This window comes from Microtus pennsylvanicus, chromosome 1 (genome assembly GCF_037038515.1).
Source record: "Microtus pennsylvanicus isolate mMicPen1 chromosome 1, mMicPen1.hap1, whole genome shotgun sequence".
NCBI classification, from domain to species: domain Eukaryota; kingdom Metazoa; phylum Chordata; class Mammalia; order Rodentia; family Cricetidae; genus Microtus; species Microtus pennsylvanicus.
The window spans coordinates 138,382,688-138,389,545 of NC_134579.1; the positions used below are offsets into that span (position 1 = coordinate 138,382,688).

A 6,858-nucleotide genomic window follows, 5' to 3' on the forward strand; every position below is an offset into this window, starting at 1 on the left:
ATGTCTTCTGGGAGCCCAAACTCCACTTGAGACTCACTGGATGGAACCTTCACTGTAGACATTATCGCAAACTTGGGGTGCACAAATAAGACAGGACTCTATGCACTATTACTAATGTGAAAGAGTCTAGCAGATCCTCTGCTATTTGTTTATGGTGGGCACAGAGTTTATACAATATACTATTGAACCACATGGCTACCTATGTGTTACTATCTTTTTTTCCTACTAAAAACACTAACTGGCGATGGGGTAGCTAATTCACCAACTACCTTTACATGGACTGATGAGGAAAGCTACAGTTCATAAACCTTTGCTAAGCAGAGGACGAAGAACAGTCAAGGCAAATGCCCTTCTTTTTGAATTTGCAGTCTCTCCTTCTCCACCTGCAAGTGCTCCTTTTCGATCTGCAGTGTCTCAGACTCAAACTTCAAAAACTGCAGCCGATCTTTCTCCAGCTGCAGACGCTCTCGCTCGAGTTTCAACTTCTCCGCTTCTATGTCCTGTGGCTGTAGTATGGACTTCTCCCCCTGGCCTAGGTCGTTCTCTAGGGCGGGTTTCTCAGTGCTAACCAACTGCAGCCTCCACTTCTCTCTCTAGATCTGCAGCGGCTCCTTCTCCAGCTGCAGGGGCTCGTGCTCCAGGTCTAGGTGGGCCCTCCTTCTCTATTTGGAGCCGCTCCATTTCCACCTGCAGCCTTTCTGCCTCAATATCCAGTCGGTGTTTTTCCAGCTCCAGTTTCTGTTTCTCTATATTCATGAGCAGATGAGGCTCATCATAAGCGGGACTGGACGGTGTGAAATTGAGGGTGAAAAACTCGTCAATGTGGGGGAAGTCAGGGAGCTCACTTTCCCTCCTGGAATCTGGTATGACAGATGACAACATTTCTTCCTCTTCCTCAATCTCAAACTCTGGGCTTGTGGGTCCCTTTCTTCCTCTTCCACTTTGACTTCTGTTAGGGATCTACCTGCATCTCGGAAATCCGCCACATTCTGCCAGTCAATATTTGCATAATTTTGGAATGCAATTTTTTCATCTATCTCTTAGAGAGAGAGAGAGAGAGGTCTAAATCAGACGTGGGAAGAGGAAACCCAGAACCAACCAGCTTCATGTTGGCCTTCTTTCTCTTCCTTTTCATGAGTGCACACCAGTCAAGGTACTGTCTCTTCACCTCAGTCCCTGTCCTCTGTTAGCCTTCATCTACAGTGTTGAGTTGCTTGGAAAAAATAACTTCCTTCCTTTTGGTAATTTCTTTCAAAAGGGTCTGAGTTTCCTGAACACTGAAATTGCTTTTCCTTTTCAACTGCTTCATTTTTCAAACTTCAGTGCAGGTTTTAATAGCAGGAAAACTTGTGCAAAGAATGCAGAGTATGCTCCAAAGAACGAAGCCCAAGAACAACCCCTTGTCGGCTCTTACCTAAAAATCTCTGAGTTTCCATTCATCCAGTCATGGAAGAAGTTTGATATCTGCGACCCCCGCGGCACCATCACAGGATCGCCTTTATTGAGTATTTTTGCATCCATGTTTAAGAATGAGATTGGTCTGTAATTCTCTTTCTTGGTTGAGTCCTTGTGTGGTTTTGGCATCAAGGTAACTGTAGCATCATAAAAAGAGATTGGCAATGTTCCATTTGTTTCTAATATGTGGAACACTTTGTAGAGTATAGAGTTATTAGCTCTTCTTGGAAGTTCTGGTAGAATATGCGTTAAAATCATCTGGCCCTGGACTTTTTGTTGTTGTTGTTGGGAGGTTTTTGATCACAGCTTTAATTTTCTTGCAGTTTATAGGTCTATTTAAATTGCTCACCTGGTCTTGATTTAATTTGGGTATATGGTATCTATCCAGAAAATTCTCCATTTCTTTTATGTTTTCAGTTGTGTGGAGTACAAGTTTTTGTAGTATGACCTAATTATCCTCTGAATTTCCTCAGTGTCTATTGTTATGTCCTCCTTTTCATTTCTGATTTTGTTAATTTGGATGTGCTCTCTCTGCCTTTTGATTAGTTTGGATAAGTGTTGTCTATATTTTTTTATTTTCTCAAAGAACCAGCTCTTTGTTTCATTGATTCTTTGTATTGTCTTCTTTGTCTCCATGTTGATGCTTTCAGCCCTCATTTGGATTATTTCCTGTCTTCTACTCCTCCTGGGTAAGTCTGCTTCTTTTTGTTCTCGAGCTTTCAAGTGTCCTGTTAAGTCTCCAGTGTGAGCTTTCTCCGTCTTCTTTATGTGGGCACTTAGTGCTACAAACTTTCCTCTTAGCACTGCTTTCATAGTGTCCCATAGGTTTGGTTATGTTGTGCCTTCAATTTTGTTTAATTCTATGAAGTCTCTAATTTCTTTCCTTATTTCTTCCCAGGTGTGGTTCAGTAGTTCACTGTTCAATTTCCATGAGTTTGTAGGCTTTCTGAGAGTAGTATTGTTGGTAAATTCTAACTTTAATCTATAGTGATCCAATAAGACACAGGAGGTTACTCCAATTTTTTTTTTTGTATCTGTGGAGGTTTGCTCTGTTACCGAGAATGTGGTCAGTTTTAGAGAAGATTCCATGAGGTGCTGAGAAGAAGGTATATTCTTTCCTGTTTGGGTGGAATGTTCTATAGATATCTGTTAAGTCCATTTGATTTGTGACATCTGTTAGTTGTCTCATTTTTCTGTTAAGTTTCTGTCTGGTTGACCTGTACAGTGGCAAGAGTGGAGTGTTGAAGTCTCCTACTATTAATGTATGTGGTTTAGTGTACAATTTAAGTTTTAACAATATTTCTTATACATATGTGGGTGCTCTTGTATTAGTGGCATAGATGTTCAGGATTGAGACTACATCTTGATGAATTGTTCCTGTTATGAGTATAAAGTGTCCTTCTCCATCTCTTCTGACTGATTTTAGTTTGAAATCAATTTTGTTAGATATTAGGATAGTTACACCCACTTGTTTCTAAGTTCATCTGATTAGAAAACCATTTCCCAACCCTTTACTCTGAGGTAGTGTCTGTCTTTGAGGTTGAGGTGTGTTTCTTGTATACAGCCGAAGGCTGGGTCCTGATTTTGTATCCATTCTTTTAGACTATGTCTTTTTATGGGTGAATTGAGTCCATTGATATTAAGCAATATTAATGACCACTGGTTGTTAATTCCTGATATTTTTTGGTTGTAGTGTTTGTATGTTTCCCTTCTTTCAGTTATGCTGGGGGGTTATCAGGTGCTTGTGTTTTGTGGGTGCAGTTATCTTCCTTGAGTTGAGATTTTCCTTCTAGTACTATTTGTAGTGCTGGTTTTGTGGATACATATTCTTTAAATCTGGGTTTGTCATAGAATATCTTGTTTTATCCATCAATGGTGATTGAAATCTTTGCTGGTATAGTAGTCTGGGCTTGCATCCATGGTCTCATTGTGTCTTTAGCATATTGACCCAGGACATTTGGCTTTCATGGCTTCCATTGACAGGTTGGGTGTAATTTTGATAGGTTTACCTTTATATGTTACTTGACCTTTTTCCTTTACAGCTCTTAATATTCTTTCTTTATTGTGTATGTTTTGGGTTTTGATTATTATATGGAGAGGGGATTTTTTTTGATCCAGTTTATTTGGTGTTCTGTAAGCTTCTTGTACCTTCACTGGGATATTCTTCTTTAGGTTTGAAAAGTTTTCTTCTACGATTTTGTTGAATATATTTTCTGTGCCTTTGAGCTAGAGTTCTTTTTCTTCTTCTAACGCTATTATTCTTAGGTTTGGTCTTTTCAAGGTGTCCCAGATTTCCTGAATGTTTTGTGTTAAAAATTTGTTAGATTCAGTGTTTTCTTTGATCAATGAGTCTATTTCCTTTACAGTATCTTCAACATCTGAGATTCTTCTATCTTTTGTATTCTGTTGGTTATACTTGTCTCTGTAGTTCCTATTCATTTACCCAGATTTTCCATATCCAAAATCCCCTCAGTTTGTGTTTTCTTTATTGCCTCTATTTTAATCTTCAAGTCTTGAACTGTTTGCTTCACTTGTTTGATTGTTTTTTCTTGGTTTTCTTTGAGGAATTTATCTATTTCTTCCAATTTTTGTGTTTTCCTCCATTTCTTTAAGGATGTTTTTCATTTCCTCTTTAAAGGTCTCCGTCATTTTCATAGAGTTACATTTAAAGTTGTTTTCTTCTGCTTCTTCTGGGTTAGGATGATCAAGTCTTCCCGTTGTATGACCACTGAGTTCTGGTGTTACCATGTTGCTTTTCAGGTTGTTGAGGAGTTCTTGCACTGGCACCTACCCATCTCTTTCTTCAAATGAGGCTGGCAGTGTCTTTGCATCTTGGTCCAATCCTTGCAGTTGCTATCTGAGTGTTTGGGAGTTTTTCTTGGTCTGCTATGTACTGTCAATGCCAGTGTCTCAAGAAGCCTCTGAGGGGTGCCGAGAGCAACGGCCAGTGGGAATTGCTTTGCCTCAATAGCCTGCCTGCAGCAAGGTAGACCCTTTGTTAGCGAGGTTCCTGGCCAGAAAGGGAACCTGATCCTGCTCCGGGGGACCCATCAGAGTGGTTTGTGAGTGTGCTCTTGACCTGCCAATGCCGGTGTCTCTAGAAGCCTCTGAGGTCTCTCTAAGCCTGCTCTCTTGGCCTTCTCTCCTGGATTGTTCTCTTAGATCTCCCTTGATTTCCTCAGTATTGTAGCAAGCTCTTGGTCCCTTCAGTATTGTAGGAAGCTGTGTTTCAGAGTTCCACCAGGGTTGTAGGAGAATAGGCAACTTTGGGTTTGGGTAAGGCTTGTAGTTTTCAGGGTTCAGTGTATAGGGTTGGGTAATGTGGGAGCCTACCTTCAGGGAACTCTCCTACTGGCTGGCCAAAAAAAGCCTGGGGAGTTGGAGGAGGGGTCTGTGGTTTTGTCCCACTGTGGAGGTACTAGAGAGAGGAGTGTCCCGGAACATGACTGTTCACTCACCTCTAAAGTCTCCTTAGAATTGGAGCAAGCTATGTTTCAGAGTTCTACCAAGGTTGCAGGAGGATAGGCAAGTTTAGCGGTGTGGGGGGCTAGTAGCTTGGAGGGTCGGGTTGGGTGGATGGGGTTGGGTAGTGAGGAACTTACCTGCCCAGAACTCCTCTTTCCCCTTTGATCTTTGCTCAGGTGTCATTTGATGGCTGTTCTACCCCAAACCTTCAGGGGCTCTTTGCAATCACGGGTCTCGTTCCAATGACTCTGCTTCATCTTCATGGCCCTGCAGTATATGGCAGTTTCACCCCTGGTTGGCATTATCACAGTCTAGACAGAGTCCTCTTCTTGGAGGGGACCTTTGAGCTGCAACTAGGAGCTGGCATTTTGTCTGCCATGGGAAACTTTTTTCATTTGACCCTTTAAATGCCATACTCAGCAGATCTCTGGAGAGCTTTTAGGGGCCATTTCTTGAACATATATCTGACTTTAAATACACTTTATTTGTTTTTAGTTACTTGTTCCATTTCAACCTTGAAAGCATGCACAGAAAGTGAAATAAAGCTCATCCCTATCTGTAAATCACATTTGTTTTTAGTATGACTGCAAGCAACGTTCTGAGCACTTTAAGGAATTTTATCATTTATGGAGTGGCTGACTATTAGCCTGTATGTCCTAATTATAGTCTAAATATCAAAATTCTTGAACTGAAGCACTTTTAGTACGTAAATAAAACTTCAAATCATAAAACAGTTCATAGAGATACTGGGAACTTTACAAAACCATGCATATAGTTCACAGAGGGATTGGGATCCTCGTTTTTTTAATCTTTTCATAGTGCACCAGTATAGAGCATCACAGTTTCTTCTCTTAGTTTGTCAAAACTGAGCTAAAGCTGAACAAAGTCAACAAAGATGAAGAGGCCAGATATATATTTTCAAGTCAGCCTCTGTGGGCCTGAGTAGACTTAGATAGGTTGAGACAACCGATAGGCTTCGTGCCAAAATGAGTAGGCCATTATCTTGCTGCGTCATAAGACAGACATATCTCAGTTCATGGTGTTCTACTGGTGGGTCTGACTCCTTATCTTCTCATTTTCTTCCCCATATGTTTAATTTTTCTTTTATCCTTTTTCATCCTAGTTCACCCTATTTCTTGAGCCTCTGATGTTCTTTATCTAGAACAATACAGCTCACTGCTATCTCAGTATATCCGAACCTCTGGCAAGACCCTATCTCATGACATTAAACTTCTGTTGGTCTTTTTAAGTCATATTTTCAGTCAGAAGACCAAGTAGGGATGCCAGGCCCCAGTAGCGATTGTCAAGCTGGCATTCATCAAAACCTGGCCAGACAGAGGCAGAGGTCCTCAGCCAAGAGGAGACCTGGGATGACTTTTTCTTTTTGAGACAGCGTCCTTTCCGAAGCTTCCCTACTTGGTTCTCTTTCTGGCAGCATTTCTGTCTGGGTATTTTAAATGGAGTTCTGAGGCCTAGTCCTTGGGGTCCTGAGTATGTGTATTCTATTAGCTCAGGTATGTACATGTTTAAAGTAAAAACTAGAATTCTCAGAACTGCTGGAAGTACCTTTTCATGTGTCCAACCTCTGATGTTTGCAGACCCAATGAATTTTGAGATCGTCCAAGGACAAGCATTTTGGTTTAAACTGTGACATCATTGTGAGATGAACCTAGAGAGGAGAAAATCTTTCTTTAGCCCCATTTTAAAAAGAGCAAAAAGATACTGAGCACAGCAAGCAAATCTCATTTATGTTGCCTTAATTGAGGGATGAAATATGTTTTTAATCATCTTAGTGTTTTTAGTGATGTGTCTCCCCTTATCTCTCTGGCTGCTCAGGCCTTATATCGAAGAACATGACAAAGGTAAAAGAGAGAACCCTGCGTTCCCCATCTGTACAGTCTTCATTTGTATTTTTCCTTCCATATAGGTGCATGAAAG

The 6,858-nt window shown here is 40.9% G+C and overlaps 1 pseudogene; it reads right to left on the reverse strand.

Annotated features, from left to right (window-relative positions):
• Nucleotides 1-254: 254 nt before the first annotated feature.
• On the reverse strand, nucleotides 255-1,309 carry LOC142841482 (myb/SANT-like DNA-binding domain-containing protein 4 pseudogene; annotated as a pseudogene).
• Between the last annotated feature and the right edge of the window lie 5,549 nt (nucleotides 1,310-6,858).